Source organism: Aotus nancymaae, unplaced genomic scaffold (genome assembly GCF_030222135.1).
Source record: "Aotus nancymaae isolate 86718 unplaced genomic scaffold, 86718_ANA_hifiasm-v0.15.2.pri h1tg000079l, whole genome shotgun sequence".
Classification (NCBI taxonomy): Eukaryota; Metazoa; Chordata; class Mammalia; order Primates; family Aotidae; genus Aotus; species Aotus nancymaae.
Window position 1 is genome coordinate 2,861,549 of NW_026988494.1, and position 27,272 is coordinate 2,888,820.

At 40.6% G+C, this 27,272-nt stretch overlaps 1 long non-coding RNA gene across 2 annotated transcripts; it reads left to right on the plus strand.

Moving 5' to 3' along the window:
• The first annotated feature begins 1,937 nt into the window (after positions 1 to 1,937).
• LOC135271460 (uncharacterized) lies at positions 1,938 to 27,272 on the plus strand. Of its 2 annotated transcripts, none has more exons than XR_010339604.1 (3): positions 1,938 to 2,143; positions 17,349 to 17,408; positions 27,173 to 27,272. It is a non-coding gene; the product is annotated as an uncharacterized LOC135271460 (long non-coding RNA). The 2 variants fall into 2 exon arrangements; XR_010339605.1 differs by lacking the exon at positions 27,173 to 27,272 and adding an exon at positions 23,603 to 23,660.

Below are 27,272 nucleotides of genomic sequence, written 5' to 3' on the forward strand. Positions count from 1 at the left end.
TTATCCAGTCTATCATTGATTGGCATTTGAGTTGGTTCCAAGTCTTTGCTATTGTGAGTAGTGCTGCAATAAACATACATGTGCATGTGTCATTATAGTAGAATGATTTATAATCCTTTGGGCATATTTATGGTTTCCTTGGAAATAAATGGTCACGGTGGGGTAAGCAGGTTTGAGATTGGTTAGCTTGATAATTTTAGTGGGTTCTAGGGTATAGGGCTGTCCCTTGTTGTCTGATACATGGCATTTGGGGAATTTGGGAAGGGAAATAATGGCTCTGAGTGTAAGAGCCTGGTAGAGGAGATTGTTGAAGGTATGGACTCTGGACTTGTTGGTTTTCATATGAAAGGCAGGTGAGTTATTTGCCATCTCTAGGATTTGGTTGGCTCCGGGAAAGGCAGTCTCTCTAGGGCCAGGAACGTGCCAGAGTCAAAGCATCAGAATGAAAAGACATGCTTCATACATAACCGATTCAACTTAACCACAGATTCCCTTAGCAAGTTTCCAGAAGTCATCAGAGAAAAAGAAAGATAAAGGAAATTAGCAGAATGAGGTAGGATAGGGTAGAGGATAAGCTAAACATTCCTTTTAAATACACTTTAAGAGTTTCTGTCTTCAAAAAAGTGTTAGGAAAACAGGTCCATGTGGGGAAAAGCTCAGTGAATATAACTGCGGGAAACAGCAGCAACACCCTCACCCCGTTAGCCAAGCGGGTCCTGTGTAAGTTAAGGTGCTATTTCCTATGAGTGACCTCATACAATTTTACTAGAAAATGGCTATGATAAAGCTTGCAGCTTTTGCTGCCTCTGAACATGAAGTTTAGAAACCCCTGGAGTTTGGGGTAGGGAGTGAGGGGTGGTGGTTGTTGTTTGTTTGCTCTTAAATTAAAAAAAATGGGAACATCGAAAGTGAATGTCCTGGTGGAGGTTCATGTCAATAATGAGTGAGTAGCTAAAGGCTACCATGGGCTGCCACTTGGCTGGACCAGCGTAATATTCATGTCCTCATTCCATGCCATCCTTTCCTGGCACTTTTTTCTCTGCTGTATATCCCTCTGGCAACCTGTAAAGCAGCTACTTATCTGATTTTTTTCTGCACACCCGTTGCTGCCAAGAAAATACATTGCACACCCAGCCTTGCATGTGCTGCCTTGAATCATCTTTCCGTTTTACCACTTGCTGGAAAAACTGCATCTCAGCAGTGCCCCAACTCCCCAGGGAAAGACATCCATCAACACAGACCTGCTTTTCCCCTTAGGTGTCTGTCCATTTTGGTGCCTCTTATTAAGCCTCATAGGTTCCTATTCATCAAAATCATGCCAAGGAAGCCTTCAATTCTTTCTGAGGTGCATATTCAGCAGAATGCCAAGGAAGAGTGGAGATAGCAGAGGGAAAGCATTGAAAGAATGTGCAAATTAGGCTTCCTATTTTTATTCAGCAGACCCCAAAATGCAAAGGCATGGATTGGAGCTTTAAATAAAACCCATTTCTGATTTATTAGAAGCTCTGTGCCTACTCTCCTCTGTTATTAACCATCCAAGGAAGTAGGGAGGTTAGAGGTCAAAACATAAGGTTAAGAATGTATATCCTAAGGGTAGTCATTCAGCAGGGAAGGAAGCACACACAGGCTTTTGTTTATCTTCTTATCTATTTCCATAGCATTCCTAAGATGTCTGAAATAAATATGAATGAAAAGCATCACTTGTCATGTTGAAGAATATTCGATGGAAAGAATGCTAAGATGGGAGCTGTGACAGGAATCTACCTTAAAAATCCTGTTGAACTTGAGTGTATGTCCAGTGTAATAGATTACCTAGGAATTGAACTGTAATTAGGCTAGAACAATGTTAATGATTATACTATTTTTAGAGAAATAATTAACTGAGTGTTTAGGACATGTAACTGCAATCCCATAGTGGCTGGTGGAAGCTGTGGTCATTGATGGGAAGCCAGAAGACAGAATGCTTCTCCTGAGGGGAAAAAGTAATAAGTAGACTTCATCTGTTAAAGATGAAGAGTGCAGAGTCCCATTCTAGGAGCTGTTCGTGTTTATGTGTGCATCTAATCTCTTTGCAGAATATGCTGATCTTGATTGGAAGCTCAACCAAGGGAGAGAAAAACAGAGGGTTGTGTGTCCAGGGCAGGTAAGCCTAATTCAGATGGTCATCACGTGCAAAATTCAAAAGTCACTGGGCTTAGTGGATAGCAGAAAGCATGGTTTTTGCATAAAGCGGAAGAGTAGCATCAGACCACAGGCCAGAACCAGGTTGAAAGAGAGAGAGAGAGTGAGAGTTTCCAGTGGAAAAAGAGGTGGGCATTATCTTGGTCCTCTTTAGGGGCAAAGTTTGAAAATTGCTTTCTGTACTGAATAACCTCTTTGCCCATAGCGTGTATCTGATAAGTGAGGCAACAAGCACTGGCAGTGGTGCCTAGGCTTCCCTTTGAATGACAAGGTAAGAGAAGCACAGAGAATACACCTGGGGTTCATGCAGCTGGCCAGTAGTTCCCCAGGGAAATCAGCTAGCATGAAAGAGAAGCAAATCTGTCAGGGTGTTTGTGGTTGCTGTTGTTGGTGGTGGTTATTTTCTCATCTTGTTGCAGCCTGGTTTCCTGGAATTTGGTTTCTGGGTGTGTGGGTTTGAGATTATCCTCTCTCCATTATGTTCTTTTAAATAGCATTGGATATCAGCACAGGAAACTAGTTTCAGCCCCCAGAGAATCACTGAAGGTAGCCTCTGCCTGCACCCACCTGATTTTCCTCAGTTCAGCCACGATCTATGCTTTCTGGGAATATATGTGCTGGAATTATTTAGGTTACCCGGAAGTGAACATAGTCTTTGCAAATAAAGGATTATGAGATAAAAATTGAGATTCTAAAGTGGAGTCAAATAGGAAAGAATTGAAAGAGATTGTTTGGTTGATTACATTCACACGGGTTTAAAGGATTAATGTTAAAATGTGCACCTGCATCCTCCTTACCCAGAACGTAGTCTGTGAGCCAAGATTATTTTGCTCAGTTGTAAAGATATTTGTGCATTAAAATTCCCAGATCTACATTATGTTATTAGATAAGATGAGTGAGAGAAAAAAGTGAAACTATTGCCAGAAATGACTTAAAAGCTAGAGAAATGCTCTCTGAGGATAAGCTTCCTTCTCATTCTTTAACATGTACTAGTGGAAAGTTACCTAAGAAAAGTACAGAGCTCACCTGAAGAAGTCCTTGGACAGAAGGGTGTTGTGCATTTAAATTTCCCCTCATCTGTCTCTTCTCTAACATCATGGAATACTCAATAAATATGCTGCGATCAGTGTTTTTCAAAATAATGCATATATGAGCATAATCTTGAATTGGGCAAAGTTGGCAGATTGCTTTCTATACCTAATGCCCTTCTTTTTTTATAGAATTTTACCTTGATACAGAAGGCAATATTCTATACTCCAAGTAGAAACAAAGTTTGCTGTCTGAAAACTGGAGATCATTTCACTTTCTGGCATTTTCCTCTACTTCCAATAAATGGCCTCTGGTTCTGAACAGTTTGTGCCAGGATCAGCTGTACAAGCAGACTAGAAGTCAGGAATCAGGCTTCTTCTATTCTGTTACTAAAGGCCTGTGGGCATTCATGAGACTCCACTATCTCTTCAGTATGATTCCTTGGGTTTTGAATTATCCCAAAGCATTCTACAAGCTTTAAAATCATAAACCCATGTTTCTGTGATTCTAACAGCAGAGTTCCATGTTGGATGTTTTCTCAAAGATTAAGTGCCATAAATTGAAGAGTAATAATAGGCCACATTTTTCAGATACAGTCACTTTCATGAGAGAGATCATAATTGAGATTTGCATTTTAGTCCAAGACTTTCATAAGAGCAGTTGAGAAAGGTTGTTTCACTTCCAGTCTTTTAATTATGTCTTTTTGGAGGGAAGCAAGGTCTTCTGCAAGAAAATGATTATACCACCTGACAGTAGACAATTTTGGAGGCTGCAGTTTATGGAAAGAAGACATGAATTTTTTTTTTTTTTTTTAATTCTATGAATTTGTTGCTCTGGGGGTGTGTTGTGTGTGTGCATGTTCATATGTGCATTCAATCATTTGCAGATGGACTTATTTAAAATATAGCTTATCTAAGTGATCATCTTATCTTTCTTTGTAGGGAATTACTCAAGAACCAAGGACTAGCTTTTCAGGTAGCTGTTTTATAAAAGTGTTGACACAAGCACAGACACATAAAGGTTTGATGCAATCCCTGTCAGTTGCCTTCAGGTAAGCTCACGTGCACATCCGCAAACACGCTCACGTGCATGCTCTGGAAGGCACCCTCCTCCCACTAGTCAGAATTAATTTCAGGAATACTGATTTTTAATTTGGTACTCAATATGCAACCCAGCTATGGAGTGAATATCTGGCAGGAAGGACGCACCACCTCACTGGTCACTGCTGGTTAGCAACACCAGAAGCAAAAAGGAAAAATACATCTGAAAGAAAGAAGGGAGTAGCAGGTGTTGGATTTCCAGATCCGCTCAGGTTCCAAGATCCCTTGTTTTGATAAAGAGTCTCAGGAGACTAATAGATGCTGCATTTTCCATCTGATTTGTGAATTTTTCTGCTCATTGGCTTTTGTTTTTTGTTTGGGGTTTTGGTTTCTCATTATACACATGTTTTCTCTTGTCTGAGAAAACTAAGGTGGAAAACTTTTAGGAGCTTAACACTAAGGCTTGAGATCGAGTGAAAGGGCAGAAATTTAGCAGACAACCCACGGGTCTGAATGTAGTTTTGACTTAGAAAAATACAAAGTAGGGAAATACTTTGAAAGAGAAAATGTTTTGTCTATTTTCTTCTTAAACCTCATATCACCTTCCAAATTCTAATCCTTGAATTGGAACATGGAGTTTTACTTAAATCAGTTCTTCCTTGTATCAAAATTATAAATTGATGTAGCTCTTTCTATGAAGCTTTTTACAAAAATGCAGCATTCTTACGTTCTCCTTTCTCATTCTCCAAAAGCAGCACATTTCAACACTTGTAACTGACGTTCTTTTGAGGTAGGTTAGGTAGGGTGGTCACAGCCTCCTTTAAAGGAGAACAAACTTGCTAAATAGATGGAGAGAATAAAACCCCCGACAGTGCACCAGTCACATCCTGGTCTGGTGGTTAGAACACCCTCCAGCAAAGAGGCAGAAGAGCAAAAGAGAAAATGCCCAAATGTGCACAATCACAGAACCCATGAACGGTGTTCTAGACCTGACTCATGCTCATTATATAGTAAAAAGCACACCCCAGGGTGGAGATTTAAGATGCTTATGAGACATGCATCTTAAATGTACTAGCATGTACAACCACAGCACACGTACATGTGCTAGCGGCTACGACCACAGCGCATGTGCGCCAGGAAACCACCCATAACATGCTTAATGGTAACATTCCATCCCACTTCTTTATGAATAAGCATATAAGACTTCCATAAAGGGAGTTTCCCCGTGTCGGTCAGTGCTATCTCACCTTTGAGAAGCCGGCTCTTATCAACTTTCAGAGTGTACTTTTGCTTTACAATAGATTCTCTCACCTGCATAGTATCAGATGGTGCAGGCCAGGAGGAAAGACAGGCTTGGGAAAAATAACTAATGAGTACTAGGCTTAATATCTGGGTGCTGAGATTATCTGTACAACAAACCCCATGACACAAGTTTACCTATGTAACAAGCCTGTACGTGTAGCCCTGAAGTTAAAATAAAAGTTAAAAAAAAAAAAAAACATTATTTCGCCTGCTTTTACCTTGTACTCGCTCTCATATTCTTTCCCTCAGCAAAGTCAAGAACCTGAACTGGCCCACCAGCTATACTTTGAATTTGCCTACATATCTATAAAGAATATGCAAATACTTCTACTGCTTGATTTTTCAGTTTTAGGTATTATCAATTCACTCGTTACTATGAAAGATTAGCTCTTTTTTTTACTACCTCCTTACCCCCACTGCCTACACATGCTATAAGCTTCCTGATCACACATTCTCTCAGTACACTTGTGTTATAATTTTGGTTGGATCAGTATTTAGTGTTTATATCATGACTGGGTAAAAACAGTTTACAGTTAGACCACAGTTATCTTTATTTTCCTCCACAACGTGGTTTCCTTTCTTGGAATTAGTAGTTCAGCTTCTTTTTCCCTGTTCTTTCGTTTAGTTTTCTTTGGTTTTTTAAAAAATTAATAATGAAACTTGAACTTCTCACCCAGTGGTAAAAATTTCTACACAAGATCATTTTCACCACAATAAGTAGTTTGTCAATTTCACGTTAGTGAAGCATTGTGTTGGTGTTACCTTACATGCTCTTCTGTGATCGTACACAGTTGTCATTTCGACGTCTCTCTTCATCATTATCCTGGTAATTTCCTTTGCTTATCTTAGAATTCAGTTTCCTCTTTTCCTGGATCCCATTTATTCTTCCATTTCAGTTTCTTTGGTTAATTTGTTGGAATATATTTTCCAGTAGCTTCTTAAGAAAGAGTGCATTGGGGGTAAACTTTTGGGGCAATGCATGCCTAAAAACGGCTCTATCCTACCCTCACATTTAGTTTCTAGCTTGGCTGAATAGAGTTTTAGGTTGAAATTATTTGATCATGTGGAAATTAAGAAAGAAATCAGAACAATATCCAGATTTAATAGCCCGTGATAAGCTATGCTACAGCAACAACCTACAAATTTGCAGCCGCAGTCAATCATGATAATTTTTTTTATCAGTTACTTTGCATGTGGTCAGCTGTGAGTCAGCTATAATTAAACTCCATCTGCCTTCTCACTTCAATATCTAGGATGAAGTAGCAGCCCCTGTCTGAGCTTTGCCATTCTTCTAGCAAGGAAAAGAGTATTAGGGCCATGACCCTTAAAGCTTCTGCTCAAATGTCCTTGGCTAAAGAATGTCTGTGGCCAAGCCTGACCATACAGTGGGGAATTAAATTACTAAGGCAGGAAGATATTACAAGATATATGACAACAGAAGGAGATTTATTATCTTCTTATAGGAAAGGGAGTAAATAATTGGAAAAAATATAACCACACAGATAAAAGTTAATGCTAGGGTTTCATTTATATTTGTCTTCGTAGCTCATTTTCTATTCTTGTCTCTTGTAGCTTGTTTTTCTAAAAGATTTTTAAAGCATATTAAAATGAGTGAACAGTGCCTTATATTTAATATTTTCCACTTGTTCACTTGTATTTTATTTTTTCGCTGTTGTGAGTACTTTGATTAGAGGAATGTGTTGATGTTTGCTACCACTCAGTCATAGAAATACCCTTTCAAAGTTAGAATGAACTGTAGGGACCATTTGATAGAAAACTTTTATTAGACACAGATTACTAGATTGTGAACCCTGGCTCTGTCACTTAAAATCTTGAAATCACATGTTGGAGTTTAGATTACTCATCTGTAATTAATTGTATAAGTAATCTTGAAGGAGCAAGATTACATAAAATAAAAATTGTTTTTAAAAGCATACCCTTCTGTAAAACAGAGCTACTGATAGTTGATCCACTAGGCTATTTTGACAATTAAATACCATCACACATTCAAGGAAACATAGCCAAGTGTCCAACTTGTAGTTGGTACTATCTTCAGATTGAGTTAAGTCTCCATTTTTCCAGATCGTGAATCAATAGAAATTCAACATTATAGACAGAGTGAGAACTAAGTGTACATTAATCCTACACCTTACTTATTAGAAACAATATTTGTTATACTCAGTAGGCTATGAGAATGCATTTTTACTTATATCAGCATGCTTATTATTAACCCAAGAATTACAGGTTCCCAGAAAAATTGAATAAACAGTTGCCTTAAAAGAAAGCCCAGGAATGCTGCATTGCTTTCAACCCGTTTTTGATTTTTAACCACGAACATGGGTTCACAACAATTACTTTATAAACATTTGGCATATGAGCCAGTGCATATGTTTATGGCTGTCTTATTATTGACAGCGGATCATAAAAATTCCCACTATATTGTATCACAGCCCATTCTGGCTTCCAGCCTGCTCTATGTTCCTGTCCTAATGGACAGCTCAGCTCCCGTGGGATGGAGGAATAGTTTACATACATCAATCTGAGATGCAGGATGGTGATGTAATTTTCAAGCTGTTCCCATCATAGGATGCAGTTAGGTTTAAACTTTGAAATCTGTAGAAGTTGGAAGGACTTTACACTTTTGTGGAAATTTTTCCTCCTGCAGCTTTCATTTTAGAAAACTCAAGTTTTGACCTCTGAACGTACTTTTGGAAAGGAAGCCCCTGGCTTAGGGCATATTGCCATATTGTTAATACCCAAGGTAAATCATGTCTGATTGTACACTAATGGCTATCACTGCCCCTCGGTACTTTTCCCAAGAGAACTGTATTTCCTGGATGGGAATGATGAAGTCGTTATTTACAGTTCATAATCTCCGTAAGGTGCCTTCAATCGATCTAAACCCTGTTTCTTGATACATGGGTACCTCTCTCTTTCTCGCCCTCTTAGTCACTTTTTTTTCCTTAAGGAATTCATACTGGTCTCTCTCTTCTCTTGTGACATTCTTTTTCTCTATGTTTGAAATGAATGTAAATAATTCAGAACTTAATAGATGCATAAACACCATGTTTAAGTCAAGACCCAAAATCCCCTACCCTCGACACATTTTTCTTTCAAATAGAAATCTATGCTTATGGTTCTTGAGGGAAAAATTATGTTGTTGAAACATAAAAATATATTAGCTTTTGATAAATGAACCTCCAAAGTCTAGGACATTTATTATTACTTAATTTAAAATGCTGAAGAAAAGTATTTGTTCCTTGGGGTGTGAGTGAAAGGGCATCAAAGAGGTCCTTACAGTTTGTGAGATTTTCATTTTTGCTTTATTTGCTTATTTATTTATTTATTTATTTATTTATTTGAGATGGGGTCTCACTCTGTCATTCAAGCTGGAGTGCAGTGACACAATCACAGCCCACTGTAGCCTCAACTTCCCAGGCTCAAGTGATCTTCCCACCTCAGTCTCCTGAGTAGCTGGGACTACAGGTGTGTGCCACCCCACACCTGGCTTAGTTCTTGTTTTAGTTTCCTAGGGCTACCATAACAAATGGTCACAAACTGGGTGGCTTATAACAGCAGAAATTTATTCTCTTACAGTCCTGGATGGCAGAAGTATGAAATCAAGTTGTCGGCAAGCTGTACTTCCTGCCAAAGCTCCAAGGGGGAACCCTTCCTAGCCCCTTCCTGTTTCTGGCAGCTCATTAGTATTCCTTGGCTTGTGGCCACATCTCCTTCTCTGCTGTCTTCACGATGCTTTCTCATCCGTCTCTCTCAAAACTCCTTCTGCCTTACTCTTGTAAGGACACGGATGATTGCATTTAGGGTCCACCTGTTTAATCCAGGATAGCTTCTCCTCCCAAGATCTGTAACTTAGTCACATCTTTTGTCATATAAGATAGCATTTACAAGTTCCAGGGGTTTAATCTGGATACCTTTTGAAGGGTCATTGTTCAGTTCACCACAGTTCCTATTCTAACCGCTCATGGCTATAAAATCAAGCGGGACTTTTCCTTTTTTGGGATGGGGGTGGGTACTGGTACTTCCTGAACTTCCAGAGAACACTCCCAACAGGCGAATGATGACGTCTGTTAAGAGGTTCCCTTTGTTGAAGCTCAGTCTGAGATCACTGGTTTTCACTCTCACCCGGGTTCCTCTCACCTGTTTTCTAAAGTGAGCACGCAGGGGTTTTCTTGAGTCCACTGTCTCCTTTTGCATATTCACACAATTAGTCAGTATACCAGCAGCCTTTATTTGGAGTACGAGCAGTGGGAATTCTCTGATACTGTTGAAACTCACAAAACAATACCTTAAAATAAAGGTCTCAGAAGTAAAAGTTCTTCTCTGATCTCCTCCCACCTTCCAGTCTCTCAGTCCCATTCTCCCCTGAGGCTAGTAAGAGAAACTGGAATTCCTGTTCTTGAAGATGGGTCATAGAAACCAGAAATCCTTTTCTCCAAAGCCAGCCATAACACATAGAACTATTGCTCGAATTTTCCTTCTGCCTTTCTGTGTAAAAACTGGCCATAAAGAAATTCTCTCACCTGCTTTGTTGTACTGTAGGTCATGAGATCCCCTTTCCAGAGAGGGTCCCTTTCTTCCCCATACCTAGAAGAAAGGAATGAGTTCTCAGAGTGGCCAAGAAGACTCTAGAAAACCAGGCCTTGCTGGGAGTCTCCACTCAGTCCATCAGCATTAGATTATTCCCTTTTTGTCCAATCATATTTCTACATGACAGTCCATACTTTGTTAAACCTCAGCATGAAAGTGGACAATTTCCCCTGCTTTATGAGATCTTCATTCTGCAGGCTCCTGTGTGCACATGTTAAATAAATTTGTATGCCTTTTCTCTAATTGATCTGCCTTTTGAGAGTTGATTTTTTTCAGTGAACTATTAGAGGGTGAAGGGGAAGTTTTCCCTTGACTCCTCTACAAGGCTATCCCAGATTTAAGAACTTATCTTAATTCTTAAGGTAGTACACAATTTGATGTGTAATAGTAGATTGGTCTCCCTCTTGGTGATCTCTTGGGATAGTTCCCTTCTGTACTTGGCCATTGAGGGCTTCTCTGACTCTTTTTGGAGTGTAGAGGCTTTTGCAGTCAGGTAAACTCTGTGGAATCTGATTCCAATTTTCACCTTCGGGTATCCATTTCTTAGGGGAAAGCAAAGGAAGGGAATGACTACTACTAGGTCTAAAAAGAATAGGGAAGGGAAATACGTTCACCTCTTTCTACCATGAAGGCCGGAACAAACTATCAATGAGCTGTGTGTTCACAAGCTCTAATAATCTCTGCATCTACCGTAACCATACCCGGTTGTCAAGTCCAGCACTAGACTGAGTCTGCTGAGTTCCTTTTGGCATGGGACTTGGTTCGAGGCTGTCCGTCCTTTACCCCAGGGATAACCACATAGCTTTATCATTTAATTCATAATAGCTTCCTATTTGCACTCTGTACCCCTTGCCTTTTCTCCAAACCACAGAATGAATTATTAGCATGCTGATCTATTTCTGCAAATACACCTGACAAGGATTTGAAATGGAAAGACTAAAACAATAATATGATCTAAGGTTGGTTTTCTCTGAAATGGAAAAGGGTGAAAATAAAGTGCTGAGTAGGGTAGCTATATATACCAACTTCTATGCCCACCTTCTGTTTCTTCTATTTATCATGCCTTAATCACACAAGAACTTGTAGGGTGCACGTGGAAGAACTATCAAGTATCCTGGAAAGATAACTCAAGCATCATCCATTACACATAGTCAGTCACGAGCATCTTTTGCCAACAGCAAGTCTCTCCCTCTGTATCTCAAGGCAAAGAAAGCTTTGGATTGCTGGGAGTGACACAGTCAAAGTTCATCTATGAATGCTTATTGCAAGAAAACCCACCAAGAGATTAGAAGAAAGACAAAGTACCCCAAATGAGTGAATTCATTTTCTAGGGCTGCCGTAACAAATTACCACAAATTGGATGGATTTCAAATAACGAAAATTCCCCCTCTCGTATTCCTGGAGGATAGAAGTCTAAATTCAAGGTGTTGGTGGGGACTTGCTCCCTCTAGAGCCTCTAGGAACGCATCCTCTCTTGCCTCCTCTAGCTATAGGCAGCTCCAGGTAGTCCTTGGATTGTAGGAGACTAACTCTACTCTCTGCCTCCATCATCACAGGGCTTTTTTCTCAGTGTTTGTGTCTCCCTTGTGTAAGGACACAGTCATTACATTTACTTTAATCCAAGGGATATGGTTAGGCTCTTTGTCCCCACCCAAATCTCATCTTGAGTTGTAGCTCCCATAATGCCCATATGTTGCGGAAGGGACCTGGTGAGAGATAATTGAATAATGGATGTGGTTTTTCCCGTACTGTTCCTGTAGCAGTGAATAAGTCTCATAAGATCTAATGGTTTTATAAGCCACTTTTGCTGGGCTGTTAATTCTTTATTGCCTGCCACCATGTAACACATGGCTTTTGCCTTCCACCATGATTGTGAGGCCTTCCCAGTCATGTGGAACTGTGAGGCCACTAAACCTCTCTTTCGTTATAAATTACCCAGTCTTGGGTATGTCTTTATCAGCAGCATGAAATCAGACAAATACACCAAGATAATGTCATCTCTAAATTCTTAACTACATTTGCAAAGTCCTCTTTTCCAAATAAAGTCACATTTGTAGGTTCCAAATAGACTTTTTTTTTTTTTTGGTGATGGTGGGGGGTGTGGGGGATGGGAAGCATCATTCAACTTACTACAGTAAATACGTGATAGGCTCTGATTTCTTATGAGCCACAATTGATTTTTCCCATGTTCGTATCTCGTGTTATTAAACCTCAGACACAAAACTGTTAACAAATACTTTTTAAAAACGAAATACATTTTCGTCTCACAATGTGTTGCTGTGATTTAGATTCACTCATAGTAAATGGCTATGAAAGAAAATATTACAACAAATGATAATATGACAACTGTATACCATTTTTACCTTTTGGATTGTGATGTTGAAGAATTTTCAGCATTTTCTATTTCTCTGGCCATATAACCTATTCCTATCTACATGCATTTTCCTCCAGCATTAAAGGCAGAGATAATATTTCCTTTTCAAAAGTGGTAATTGTTCTTCTATGGACCTTGATTTTTGTTAATGAAAGCACAGTTTGGAGAGAATAATACTTCCACAAATAATGCATGACTAAGCTTCTAGGTGATGGTTCACTACATTTTACAGTCTTCAAATTGTATGGAAATATTATTTCTGATGCTATAAATAAGTCTTTTGGCTAGTTTGCATTTAAGAAATATTTAAATTCTCTTAAATGCCTGCTAGCCAACTCATTATGTGACCACCATTTTACTTTGCAAGATCTGTTTTTCACATTTGACTTCTTTAAACAAAAAATCACACTTTGGTATAATCTCTGTGAAAGAGTAAAGGTGTTGAATCCATAATCTTCTTGGTTGTGTAAATAAATTCCTTTTGGGAGAAATGCTGGCTTCCTCTCTAAGAAATGGATAACTTTATTTCAGCATCAATTTTAATATTAATTTTAAAATATAACAGCATCTTATTCCAATTACAAAATTATTGTTTCTCCCTTAAACCTTGTTAGGCCAAATGGATCCATTGCCATTTTTTATTCCAGGGGTTCAGCTTGTCTTCACACAGGACATTTGAAAAGTGCTTTTCAGATTTTAGTGTGCATACAAAGCAGCAGGGATCTTGTTAAGATGCAGATTCTGATTAAGTAGGTCTGACCTGAGGTCTGAGGTTTTGCATTGCTGACAAGCTCCCAGGTAATGACTATGCTACTGGTCCGTGGACCACACTTTGGTAAGATTGCAGGCTATATTGGAAAATAAAAGCAATGAAGATGGTGTTTACAAGTAAAAATGTTTCCCCTGGGAATAACTGATTAATTTTAGCTGGAATTTGAATACTAACTCATCCTAGAAACTGATCCTGTAGCTCAGGGGTTGCTTGTGGAAACTGAACACCATAATTATGTAAATTCTTTTTGCCATGTAATTTCTTGCTTTTGCCATGCATTCCTAGAGAGAATGACAATTTTGAGGTTGGCCTCCCTGCCCCAACCCAATCCCCATCACTACTGTGTCCTATGGTAAGATGATCGCATGTCCCAGGGATGAATATGCATACCTCCCTGGATAAATAGATATCACTTTGCAAGAGAAAAGTTTCTTTTCTAATGGGAATAGTAAGTTGGAGGGAGGTGATTTTGGACCCATTTGTAAAAACAGGCTGATAGGAGTAAACAGAACCTACATTATTTATGTACCTGAACCAGCCATGCTAAAGTCAGCCTTTCCTATTGCATAAGTTTATAAATGTCCCAAGATATTTTCAGTTGGGCAGTTTTTTCCAGTTGTAACTGAGAGCATTCTGATTAAGACATTCACTGAAATTCAGGTCAATTGGCTCACTGAAAAGCTGTGTTTTACTTAGATTTCCCAGAAAGCAAAGCCAGAGGCAAATGCTTATGTGCTACTACTTTATTAGGAAGCAAAATCCAGGGCAGGAGGAATGAGGAAAATGAAAAGGGAGGTAGGGAAGGAGAATCAACAATATTAAGGTGTGTTATGAACTGACCATGGCTTCGTGTCAAGATCAACTAACTGCAAAAGCTTGTAGGATCTTCAGCTAAGAGGCAATTGAACTCATGTGTCTTAGGAATCTGCTTTGTTGGACGAGGTCAGAAGCATTTATCTGCTTTCATTCATCCGGTAGAGTAAATGTTTTTCAGATGCTGTGGTAGGGGCCAAAGCCCTTGGAACCTTAAATGTTCCCTGAAAATCACTGACATAAGGCAGATTGATTAATAGGATAAAAGGCATCCAAACCCATTTAACATGTACACGGGAGCCTTCAGAATGAAGACCCAAAGATACAGGGAAAATTGTCCATTTTCATGCTTACGGACATACAAGTGTGGACAGCTGTGTAGAAATATGATTGGACAAAAAAGGAATTACTTAATGCTAATCGATTGAGTGGAGAAACTGAGCAAGGCCTGTCTGTCTAGATTCTTTTTTTTTTGAGACAGAGTCTTGCTCTATCGCCAGGCTGGAGTGCAATGGCGCAATCTCGGCTCACTGCAACCTCCGCCTCCTGGATTCAAGCCATTCTTCCACCTCAGCCTCCTGAGTGGCTGGGACCACAGGTACATGCCACCATGCCCGGCTATTTTTTGTATTTTTAGTGAGACAGGGTTTCACCATGTTGGTCAGGATGGTCTTGATCTCTTGACCTCGTGATCTGCCCGCCTCAGCCTCCCAAAGTGCTGGGATTACAGGCGTGAGCCACTGCGCCCAGCCCTGTCTAGATTCTTATTGGTGTCTCTGAGCAGCACTCCTTCCTTCTAAGTACTGACAGGACCCTCTCTGGAAAGGGGGCAGGGTCTTATGATCTACCGTCAAACAAGGTCAAACAGATTATTTCTTGATGGCTAGTTTTTACACAGAAATGCAGAAGGAAAAATTACAGTTAATAATAGCTTTAGATCTTATGACTAGTTCTAGGGGAAGAGGGCTCTGATTTCTGTGACCCACCTTGGAGAAGAGGGATTCTAGTTTCTATAGATAGCCTTGCAGGGAGAATGGGACTGAGAGGGAGGAGCACAGGAGAAGAGAGGAAAATTTCCTCCCAAGGCTGCTTCTGATGGCTTGATTTTGGAGTATTGTTTTCTGAGCCACAGTGGTGTATTAATCCACTTGTACTTCTAGGCTGTGTATGTGTAGACATCTAGTCACGTGGCATTTCAAGGCTTAGTCATGATACAGCCTCAGGGCAGAAAGCGTAAAAGGAGCAACAGCATGAGGGAAAGCCCTTCCAATTGCCCCTGTATGCAGCTGGCTCTTCCTTGCAGTGGTATCTGGAATAGGACAAGTGTCAAAGTTCCTGAAGACAGATGAGGCTGAGAAGGTCTAAGCTGGTACATTCTGATGCTGCCTTCCATATCCGTAAGCTCCCCTATGCATCATTGTGATTAACAATCTCTGCCTGTCCCAATGATCCTAGACTATATTTAGGTTTTATGCTGAAGTGTGGCTTTCTGCTGAAGACCTGACACAGGAGAGTCCTCTCATGATACCGGATATATTGGTTTCCTAGAGCTGCTATAGTTAAGTGTCACAAACTATGTCACTTAAAATAACAGAAATGTACTCTCTCACAGTTTGGGAGGCTAGAAGTCCAAAATCAAGGCATTGGTAGGGCTGCACTCCTTCCAAAATCTTTAGGGAAGAATCCTTTTCTTTCTTCTTTCAGCTTCTGGTTGTTCTTGGCTTTTCTTGGTTTGCGGCAACATCACTTCAGTCTCTCCCTCTGTTGTCACGTAGCCATCTTCTCTGTTTCTGTGTCCTCTCCTCTTCTCATAAGAACACCAGTCATTGGATTTAGGATCCACTCTAAATCCATTATGATGCAATTTTAAAATTCTTAACTAATTATATATGCAAAGACCCTATTCCCAAATAAGGTCACATTCTGAGATTCAAAGTGGACCTGAACTTTGGGGAGACATTATTCAATGCACTACGCCAGGGTAATGTTGTAAGGACAGAGAACAGCTTGGCTTACAGCATTCCATGTGATCTCATTGACTCACGATGCATGCAAGAATGACAGACATACGCTATGATAATACATCTTTGTATAGAGCCCTTCTTCACAATCTTAAATAGCACCATCCCTCAATTTTGATAGAATTATGTTCCTTTCCAAGCTCCTAGAGAAGATTATAAGTTTTTCTTTAAATTGAGTATATTATTATGATCCATCTGCCAAATGTCAGACCTCAGTTCTTCCCTTCTCATGGGAATCTCCAAAAGTTCTCAAATTCTGTCGTTATTTCACAAAAGCCCAAATGCCTGTCCTGCTTCGAACTTCACTAAGATACCAATGATACATCAACAACTTTTTGGCAGGTATGCATTAATTGTAGGGTAGGGTCAAAGCCTGTGAGGGACCTTGAGAAAATGCAGAAAGCAGAGACTAAAGCAAATGTATTTACACTGTAGAATTGCCATCTAAGGCCTAACTCTGAATATCCCCATCCTTCAAGAATGGGATTCTGGCTCAACTTTCCACCACTATATAAGCTTGTTATTCCACTGGCTTACCTTCCCTCGCTTGCTTTGGCATCTGTGGTACTTGCTCTCCCAGCTCCAGCTTTGTAGAGTCCTCCAAGATTTCGCCTGCATTCAAATCATCAGGGATGGTCTTCTTGTTGGCAGCCTCCTTCTTCTCTCTTTGTCTTCTCTTGGGAAATGATAGAAATATAACATATGTAAACTTTCAGAGCAGAAATTTGACCACAAACTTTGGTGGCTCTATGTTTCATGAGGAGGCATTATTTAAAATGTAAAATCCTTAGCTCTGCCCCAAGATATTCTGATCAGTTTGGTGGGGTCCAGTGCCAGAATTTTCACAGATCATCTTGATGTGGAAAAGTGCTCTTTTTTCCAATACTTTGAGGTATTAATTTGCCTTTCCCCCTTGTCCCCTCCCTGTTCTCCATGTTCAGTCAATCTACAACCTCTTCTTTTCTAATTTTTAATGAGGTATTTAGCAGGGTGGAAAGCAGAAAAAAAGTTAACTGTCTCACAGTCTTCTGTTTTCAAAAGTTTTATTTCCTAGACTAAAGGCCAACCACCAGTTGTCTCTCTATTCCAGTGCCTTGGTACTTCACAGGACCCTTCTGTTATAGCAGAAAAAAACAGACTAAGCCTCACTGTTGTAATGAAATGTCATAAACTGGGTGGCTTAAACAACAGACTATTATTTCTTACAGTTCTGGATGCTGTGAAGTCCGAAATCAAGGTTCTCCTGATTCAACCTAATTCAATCCCTGGTAAGGACTCTCTTCATAGGGTGTTGATGAGAATCTTCTTGTTGCTGTGTCCTCACATAGCAGCAGGGAGCGGGGAGGGGGGGAGAAAGGAGAGAGAGAGAGAAAGAGAGAGAGAGGAGAGAGAGAGAAGAGAGAGAGAGAGGAGAGAGAGCGAGCAAGAGAGAGAGAGATGGAGAGAGAGAGAGAGAGAGAGAGAGAGAGAATGCATGCTGGTGTCTCTTTCTCTTTCTATAAGGACACCAATTCTATCATGGTGGTTCCACCCTCATGACCTCATCTAAACCTAATTATGTCCCAAAGGTACCATCTTCTAATAATGGCATATTGTGGATTAGGGCTTCAACATATGAATTTGGGGGTACACAAACATTTAGTCCATAACAAGGTCAGGACCCATAATCTGAATGAAAGACTGCAGTTTAAAACACACACACACACATATATGTACATGTGTGTGGGGGTGTTTTATATATATATGAATTTTATATATTATATAATTATATATTATACCTAAGTTTAATAGGAATAACTTCAGGAATACCTGAGCTTGTTGACTGAAACTCAGATCTCTCCTTTTAGAAAGTCCAGATACAGACACAATGCCATAAGGTTTCACCACATAATGTGTCACAGGTAAGCTGCATGCACTGGCCAGTGGCTGTCATCAGGAGCTGAGGAGCAATTGTGCCCTGGAAGTTTCCATTATGGAATTCTGGGACTGGACTCCATTCAATCCACCACTAGTTCTGGTTTAATCTCCAGTTTGCCGAATGCACGGGAGTGGAAGACTGCCTGGAAGCTACCTGTGCTAAGGGACAAAATCAGAGGGTGGAGGCTGAAGGTGGGGACAAAGAAAAGGCATGAAGAGGGAGCAAGAGGAAAAGAATGTCCCTGAGTTCCAGAATTGCAAGGAGCAAGCCTATGCAGGGGGGAAGGGACATTAATACCATCCAGTGCTTTACAGTCAGGCAGTTTTAAGCCAAATGAAGCTGATTGCATCTCTTTAATCTCAGTTGTTGCTTATTAAGAAACATTCTTCTTACCTTCGCATCACAGCAAGGGCTTTTCCCTGCATCTGTTCTCCCACCAGAGCCCAGAGCTTTCTGACAGGGGAAAGCAGAGATCAAAGCTGACACTCAGAGGAAAGGAAATGAAGCCCTGCTGCAGGAAAGCAGGCTGGGGACGTGGAAATCCAGTGTTGGGTACGTTCTGGCAGGCAAGGTCCTGGCAGCATGCTTTTCAGCGCTGGAGCTATAGTAGAGAACAGCAAGGAAGTTCTTGTAACCGATGAAGTACTGCTTTTTGCAAATTACTTACTTTAAATGTATGAATGAAATTCAAGGAATCTCCATTACAAAGTATCAGTCGCTTATTTGTGTTCCTCTCAAACAGATAAAAATATTACTTTAGAGTATTCAGTACTTGTCCCACCATCCCCATCTTACACCTGCGCACCATCTCTAGACCCCACCCCAACCCAAAGGAAGTTCCTGATGGGTTGGCCTCCCCTGACACTCCGTAAGAAAAATTCTTCCTTGTTCTATTAGCTATTACTTTGCTTCAGAATGAAAGTTGAGCATAAAATTTAGGGAAAGGACGGTATCAGAAAAGGAGTGATTCCTTGGATTCAGCTTGGAAAGAGCACAGAGCTACAGGTGAAACAAATGTTTCTGTAAGAAAAAAAAAGAAAGAAATGTGGATGAACCAGAAGAGATGAAGACTGACAATGAACCTGAAGGTCTAAGATTTTTAGTAGAAATTTTAGCTGTAAGTAGAAAGAGATTCTTTTTGTATTTGGGGAGTAGAATGGGGTGCTGCAGCTTGAGTGAGAGAATAAAAACACAAAGAGTGGCCTTTTGAGCAGAGTATTTTAGGTATGGGCGGGTTGTGAGTGAGACCTTCCTATAGAGCTTTGAGAAAGACTTCATTGTAGATTTAGTTTGAAATTCAATTCATTTCTCCAACTCCATAGTGTTGGGATCCGCCCCTGGACAGAAGCTGCTTTAATGCAACAGGAAGCTACCCTGAGTTTATGTGGGTTACACTTGAATGGGAGAAGAAGGCAGAATTAACCCAAGCCAGGTCTGAAACTGTGCACAAGCTGATGGTTTTATTCATACAGCACCCAGAACAGGTCCAGTCACCCCCTGGGTGTGCAGCCTTCCCGACACCATCCACAGCCAGGCTGTCATGGCTGATAGATGGTGGAGAGCCGCTCTTGAAAGGCAGGATGCCCTGTCTATGATTGAGGAGCGAAAGAGGAGAGGAAATCCGGCAAGTCCTCACTACCAGGTCCTCACCCCATCATCCCCTTGTTCCCATCTTTCCACAGAGGCTTTGAGACAGAATCCTTCCACTGGAGCCTGTATCCCCTCAACTGCATGAGAATTATGAATCTGCCTGGTGCTGAGGCTGTGTGGAGAGACCTGTTGTTTATGACAACATCCCGGATAGCTTGGTTTTGCTTTAATGGCATCTTTTTCATCCTCAATCGAGAAGTCCATCATAACAAGCTACTATAAATTACTGCCAGCACTCCTGTTTTGCCACCTCCAGCCTTTCAGCTGTGATATAGAGCCCATAAATCTTGTCAGGACCCATCTCACCACATTCAGTGCTTGGGCAGCCTCCTCCACATCCTTCTGTTTTTTGTATTTCCTCTATCTCTTTTGACTGTGAATGGTTCAGCCAAAATGGAAGTGGGGCTGCAGTGGTGTTTAATCAGACCTTGTGGGGCTGTGAAGATGAATGGGATTTGGGATCTAGGGTTAAGAGAGGGGAGGGAAGGAGAAGAAACAGGTCAGCAGCAGTTAAGTCTCAGGGGAACTAAATATTTCACAACTGGAATTGGCCAGAGAGAGTTGCAGGGGTGTCTGAGTAGAAGAGAGAGAGAGAGGGAGAGAGAGTGTGTGTCTGCGTGTGCATGTGTGTGTATGTGTGTATACTTTGTGCTGATAGATACACAGACCACAGCAGTTTCCCCAGCTCAAAGGATAAGACTTGTTCATTATTGATTTTCTTACATGTTTGATTAGAACTAGACCTGGAGGATGGAGGGAGAGAGTACCTCTAAGCCCTGGGCATACTTTGATCTTTGCAATAAATCAGAATCTTTTTTTTTTTTTTGAGACAGAGTTTTGCTCTCGTTACCCAGGCTGGAGTGCAATGTCGCAATCTCGGCTCACCGCAACCTCCGCCTCCTGGGTTCAGGCAATTCTCCTGCCTCAGCCTCCTGAGTAGCTGGGATTACAGGCATGCGCCACCATGAATAAATCAGAATCTTAATAGTTTTTTTTTTTTTTTTAAGAAGGTATATATCTAATGCTTTTCCTCCTGTATCAACTCAGGGTACATTCTTCAGTTTATTCTGCACTACAAAAAAATGAGTAGCAAACCTGAGAACACACAAAATCCCACCTGATTCAAAATGTAATAAATAAGGATGTTAATAAATAACATATAAATAAATAAATACAGCTGCTTCCTGTAAAGGACGTGTACTTTTCAAAGCTGCCTTCTGATGTCCCTCTGGCCTGGCTTCTCTTCCTTGGATCGGCTGAGACTGATGACCTTATACCTTTCCTTCTCCCTTACTCTAGTTTTCTAGCTCAAGTATGAGCTTTTCTCCTCCTTGACTTTTTCTGGGTCTCTGTAACAAAGGTGTTCCTCAAAAAGGGAGGGTAGGGAAAATAGGGATGGCTGTGAACCAATTTCCTCTGAGCCGTTTGGAGACTTTGCAAGCTTATATTAACTATCAGACAAGGTTGAGGTGAGGGCAAAAGAGATAGAAAAAATGTGGGAGGTGGGATTAGAGAAAGTCCTGGAAAATATTATTTTCTCCTCTGCCAAGCTTACCTGAGTGCTCCACACTCTTGCTTTTGTTTACCCTGGACACAGCTGGCTTTCATCTGCGCTGCTGCCTTCCTGCTGTGCTCTAACTGGATCCTGAGACCTTTCCCCATCATAGGCCATAGTCATTTCCTTCAGTTTCCCATTTTTTCACTTTACTCTTCCTACCTTTCCAGATTCTCTTACTATTTCTAACTGAACACTGCAAGCTCCTCTTTCTCTTTTCATGCATTAACTAGGTTTTTACAAAGGTTCCTTCTGCAATGATCTGATTTTTTTAACACCTCTAAATTGCATATGCGTCACCACAGAGAATTCCCCTCCTTGTGACTCAGTCATCACAATTTGGACCGTTTATGCATCCCCTTCTCTACCCTGCCTGACCGCCTGAGCTCCAGTGCCACATTTCCAGCTCTTCCCTGGGTATAGGCACTTAGACATCCTGAGATCAATAAAACTCAAGACACCTCTTTTAATGACACTGTTTTTTCCAGCTCAAAACCTCAGATAACACTTTGATTCTTGCTTCACTTATGTCTTCACTTTCCCATCATCATGCTCTGTAAAATGCCTAGAATCCCTTCCTTCCTTCCTAGATATCCTTAACACCTCTTACACACACACACAGACACACACAGACACACACACACAGACACACACACATTATTCTCAGCCCTTCAACCCAGCTATTTGTTTAAACTCTACTCACTCCATAGTTCAATACACAGTGAACAGCTGCCATACACATTTGGCTTTGTTTGCCACCCCCAGAATAAGAAAACCTTGTTTGTAGAAAATCCCAAAATAATGGGAGAAAAAGTCTTGCCTTTCACTGTAGGTACTGAAAGGGTATGAGTACATATATCTCCTTTTTGGCCCCTTGGAAGCTAGGAAATACACATGTGACAGAATCTGGATAAATGTATGGCCCCACCGTGAATTTGAATCTGATAAAGCAGCAAAAGGACACAGTGAGAGTGAAGGACAGTTTGCCACAGCCACGGCAGAGTTCAGCAGTTGCCATGAGTGGTCGCTGGTGGAGAGCCAGCATGGAGTGAAGCAGATTCACTGCTGGGCCCAATAGTGATGTGCCACCCAGGATATCCAGGGGTGAGATCTTAGCTGAGTCTTCAGTTGCCTGGACTCTCTGAAATCCTGCTCATTTTTTTAATCGAATTTTATATTTTTTTATCAATTCTATGAGTAGCCCAATATCTTTTCAGTGAATTCCTTTATTTGTTTAAGTTATCCAAGTATAATAACCATGTTTTCTGGTTTCTGCATTTGATTCTCTGAGATCTGGGGCCTCACGGACCCTGGATGGACTGCATCTCCCAAGGTTAGCCAATTCCTGAAGACTCAGATGTGAGCACATCTGTACACCAATCAATCCAGAGCCCATGCCCCCAGCCATCTCCTTTATGGATACTGCTCTAATCAGTCCAGCATAAGTAGCAGCTGACTAGGGACAACCCTTATGCCGCAGAGCACACTGAAAGTGTTCAAATCAGCCAATCCTAAATGTGCTTACCTGACTCTCCAATTTTTTCCCGTGGAAACTACAGTATCACTTTTCCTGTGGAACCTACAATATCCCTTCTCCATGCCTGCATGTCTTACCATATCTGATTAAAATAAGTTCCAAGTACTCTTAAAATACCAAGTTTGGTTGTGTTGTTTACAGCCAAGAACCTCAACTGGCATAATTCCTATCTTATCAGAGGTTTGTGGGGTGATTAGGAACAGGAAACCATTAAAACTAACTTAAGAAGGGTTATACTGATAATCAACCCTGTTCTATATCTGTATCTATAAGACATCCTCTTAGATAACCAGGATTAGGAAGTAAAGAACAGCTAAGCCACATGGGATTCGGTCCACGAAAGCAGGGAACAAAGGCTCTCGCCACCATCTCTCAGAGTTTTGACATACCCTCTTCTCTGCTCTCTCTACCAATCTGCTCCTCTATCATGTTTCTGCCTCACTATTGGCTTTCTTTGATTAATCATCAGCATGTACATGACCACAAACGGCTGCATCCTTACCCAATTCGATCTTTCAGTTCAAACACTCACCAGTATGTGACTCAGGGCTCAGTGAATTACAGTCCGCAGGTCGAAGTGTGACTGGCACCTGTGTATCTAAATACATTTTTATTGAAACACGGACATTCTCATTCACTTGTGTATTATTTGCAGCTTCTTGTTTGCTACAGTGATAGAGTTGAGTAGCTGTGATAGAGTGACTGGCTCACAAATACAGAATTTTTACCATCTGGCCTTATATAGAAAAAAGTTCTTGACCACTCATCTAACTAACCCAGTCTCTCTGCTTTCTAACCTCAGATAGATTCAGCTCTGGTCAGATGTCTACCCTGGTCCAATCGCCTAAGGAGAAGTGGATGTGATGCTGTGTTGCTCAAGGAAAATATCTTGCTGATTTTGTGGTGAAGGAATAAGTCTCTAAGCAAAGGAAGTAAAAAAAGAATGCATCGATTATCACTTCTGCATTAAGGGAAACTCATCACTTTTATCTTTACTACGTGCTTCAAAAACATGTGATAGCTCCCCATTTCTCACTAAGATAAAAACTAAACATAGCTGCATAGTTTTTGAAGTTATTCCCATTATATCGGTATGATTTTATATGAAAAAATAAGCTCCTTTGCCTCCTGACCATGATAAATCAGGCACAGAAAGCTGACATTTGTGACTCAGAAACAAAAATGATGGGAAGAATGGAAAAATGGGCTGGTCACGTTACAGTGTTGCTATAACAGGATACCTGAGACTGGGTAGTTTCAAAAGGAAAGAATTTTATTTGGCTCATGATTCTGGTGGCTGGAAGGTTCAAAATTGGACAGCTTCAACTAGTGATGGCCTCAGGCTCCTTCAACTCCTGGTGGAAAGTGGAAGAGGAGTGGCACAAGGAAAGAAATCAGTTGGCAAAAGGAGAAGCAATAGAGAGAAACGAGGGATGCCAGCCTCCTTTTAACTAACTGCGTTTAGTCAAAATAAACTATTTCGGATAGAGGGAAAGCCATTTACAAGTAATTCACCCTCACGACCCAAATACCTTTTACTGGGCCCCGACTCCCAACATTGCCAATCAGGGATTAAATTTTCATGTCAGTTTTGACAGGGACAAACTGCATCTAAACCATAGCACTGGGGTCAGAGCCTGATGGAGGACGACCAAAGGGTGTTAACAGCTCAGAGAAAGAAGCATAGTGTCTGGTGTGGGCAGCAGTTAATATCTGAGAAAATCTAGGAAAAAAATTGTGCAGGCTATTAAAGAGAAAGTCCAAGTATTACCTGCCCTTTCTCCTGAAATGATCCAAATTACTGAATTCACAAGACCTCTAGCACAGGCACAAGGCAAGATCCTACCTACATAAAGCTTGCATATGAATTTGGTTCCGAAGATGAAGCCAGCCATGGCTAAGCATAGGCATGCTTAAGTTCATAGAAATCCCAGTGAGAACCTGGAATCCTGGAGCTAAGCCTAAATTTGAAGAAGAGAGGTAAGGATGTTAAACAACAACAACAACAACACACCAGTATCTGGTAGGCAAGCCTGTGCCCTGTCATTACGCCAATTACCCAGATAACTGGTTTGATGGAAGCAAGGCTAATTCCCAGTGTTGACAGCTAGCTGAGCTGAGGCTTCACACTCAGCGCCATTCAAACTCAGCAGGGAAATAGAATGTTGCTGAGCCTGCAGATGACAGGAATCAATGGCTTCCACTGAGATGACCTGGTAAAGGTGAAGTTTTATATTATTTACTTATTTTATATCATTCCATAGTATGAGTCTTTCAATTCACATAGATTTGTTTCTATCTTATGAATTATAAGCCATTGTTTGGAGGCTGAGAGAGGAGAATCACTTAAGCCCAGGAGTCCAAGGCTGCAGTGAGCTATGGTCATACCACTGCACTCCAACCTGGGGGCCAGAGCAAGGCCCCTATCTCTAAAACAGTAATTTTAAAAATAACAATATAAGCCATAGTGTTCATCCAAACCTAAAAAGCTGTGCTATTTCCCTGACTTCTAATGTCCACCCCTTTATTATCATATGACAAAGCAAATAATGAGAGTCTGCTATGTACAAGATATTATTCAAGAAGTTAGGGTCACAGAGGTATGAAGTGCAAAGTATGGGTAAAGAAATGTCCCAAGGTGGCCATGTTTTTTCAAAATATGAAATGCGAATCATCTTATCTGGAGACTGTCAGAAATACAGATTATCCACTAGTTATTTGCATTAAGGTTGTTTCATTTATAAATAATCCAAATCAAATTAATTTAAGGTAATAAAATAAAACAAATATAAACATGAATGTGAATGTAAATAATAAAAAAAGAAACTAAGTTGACTAATTTAACTTAGGAGTCCATGAGATAAGCTTAGAAATGAGCTCTTTTCACATATGGCTGTTTCAAGGACTAAAATTATACCAAGTTGTATTTTCTCACTTTTTTTTTTCTTCTCTCTGATCCTAACTCTTAGCTGTACTTCTTTTTATGTTGGCTTCTTTCTTAACTTAATAAACAAGTAAACAGATTATTCTTAACTTGGTGGCAAGGATGAACACAGACAACTCCAGGTTTGTGTCTCACTGGCTTTGCAATGCCAGTCAAAAAAGTGTTAAGAATTATTTTTACTGACCCAGCTGAGGGCATGTCTCCAACTCTGAATCAATTATAAGACATCTTGTATTTCTGCCAAGGAAGAGAATCTTTGAGAAGGTCAGTGTATCCAGTAACTTTGGATTGGGGTGAGGGTTAGGAGTCTTGGATAACATTCCTTGAAATACGAGATGACAGTAGGCACCTGGTATACCTAATTTACATTCTTATCAGGGAACACAAAACTAGAGATCATCACCTTCAGGGCTTTATATATTTCTGAAAATTTCCCAATACCTGAAGTTGAAAATATGTTCCTCCATGACACTTTGTGGCATTAAGTTCCTTAAATCACAATAATCTGTGTTCCAGTATATTGGGGAAGCAGGAAAGGAGGTTGAGGAGTGGGGCATAGAGTAACAGGTAGCAATATAGGAGAGAGGACTCAAGCACAGATGGAGCAAAATGCTCTTAAAAAATAATGGGGCCATTGATCTGAAGTCACATGCGTCCAACCATTAGCATGAAATACCACTGTGGTGTGATTCTATCCTGCTCATTATAAAGTGACAAGCCTTTGAGCTACAAAAGCCCATCAGAGATGTACATCAGAATTGTCCCATGTGGGCTAAGTGAATAACTGGGTGTTTGTAAACCTCATCTACCAGGTGACTTCCCATCTGGGAGACTGCCACTGTACCAGGATCTACACAGGTCCTTACATCATCTCGCCCTGTTCCACTGTCCAAGTCCCTAATGACCTTCTCATGGTACTTTGGAACAGACACTACCCTGAACAGATGGAATTGATAGGTCTGAGGGCTTACCAAACAGTTATAAACAGGAACAAAGTATGATCTGGGAAATTGAGAGTGAGCGAAGTCAACGATAGCAAGTCAGCGTATAGGCTGAGCATGAGGTGAGGGTGACAGGGAGGGAGGGCATTTGTATTGGGTGTTGATACATGGCACAGTAGAGGTAGGCTTTCTTCCAAATATTCCCACTTTCATGCCTTCTACACCAACCAAATAGAACCACCCACTTTTCCCTTTACATGCCAAATTATGTCATATCTGCTCTCATTAATTATTTGAACTAGAACTTCTTTTCCATTCTGTAATAATTCCATATATCCAATTACTACCCATCTTTCAGATATAGAGAGACGTTCTCCAGGTCATAGAATTGTTGCATTTGAACTGTATCCTGATTGTCCGTAACATTTTACATACATCACTAGTACAGACAGCTTTAGCTGAATGCCTTATTTTTTTTTTTTTTTAGTTTTCTATGCCCTATATGTGATATCTCTGAACAGATTAGCCGCTCTTGGAGGAAGGAATCCATGACCAGTTATTTCTTCCTGCCTGACACAGCTTCCTTA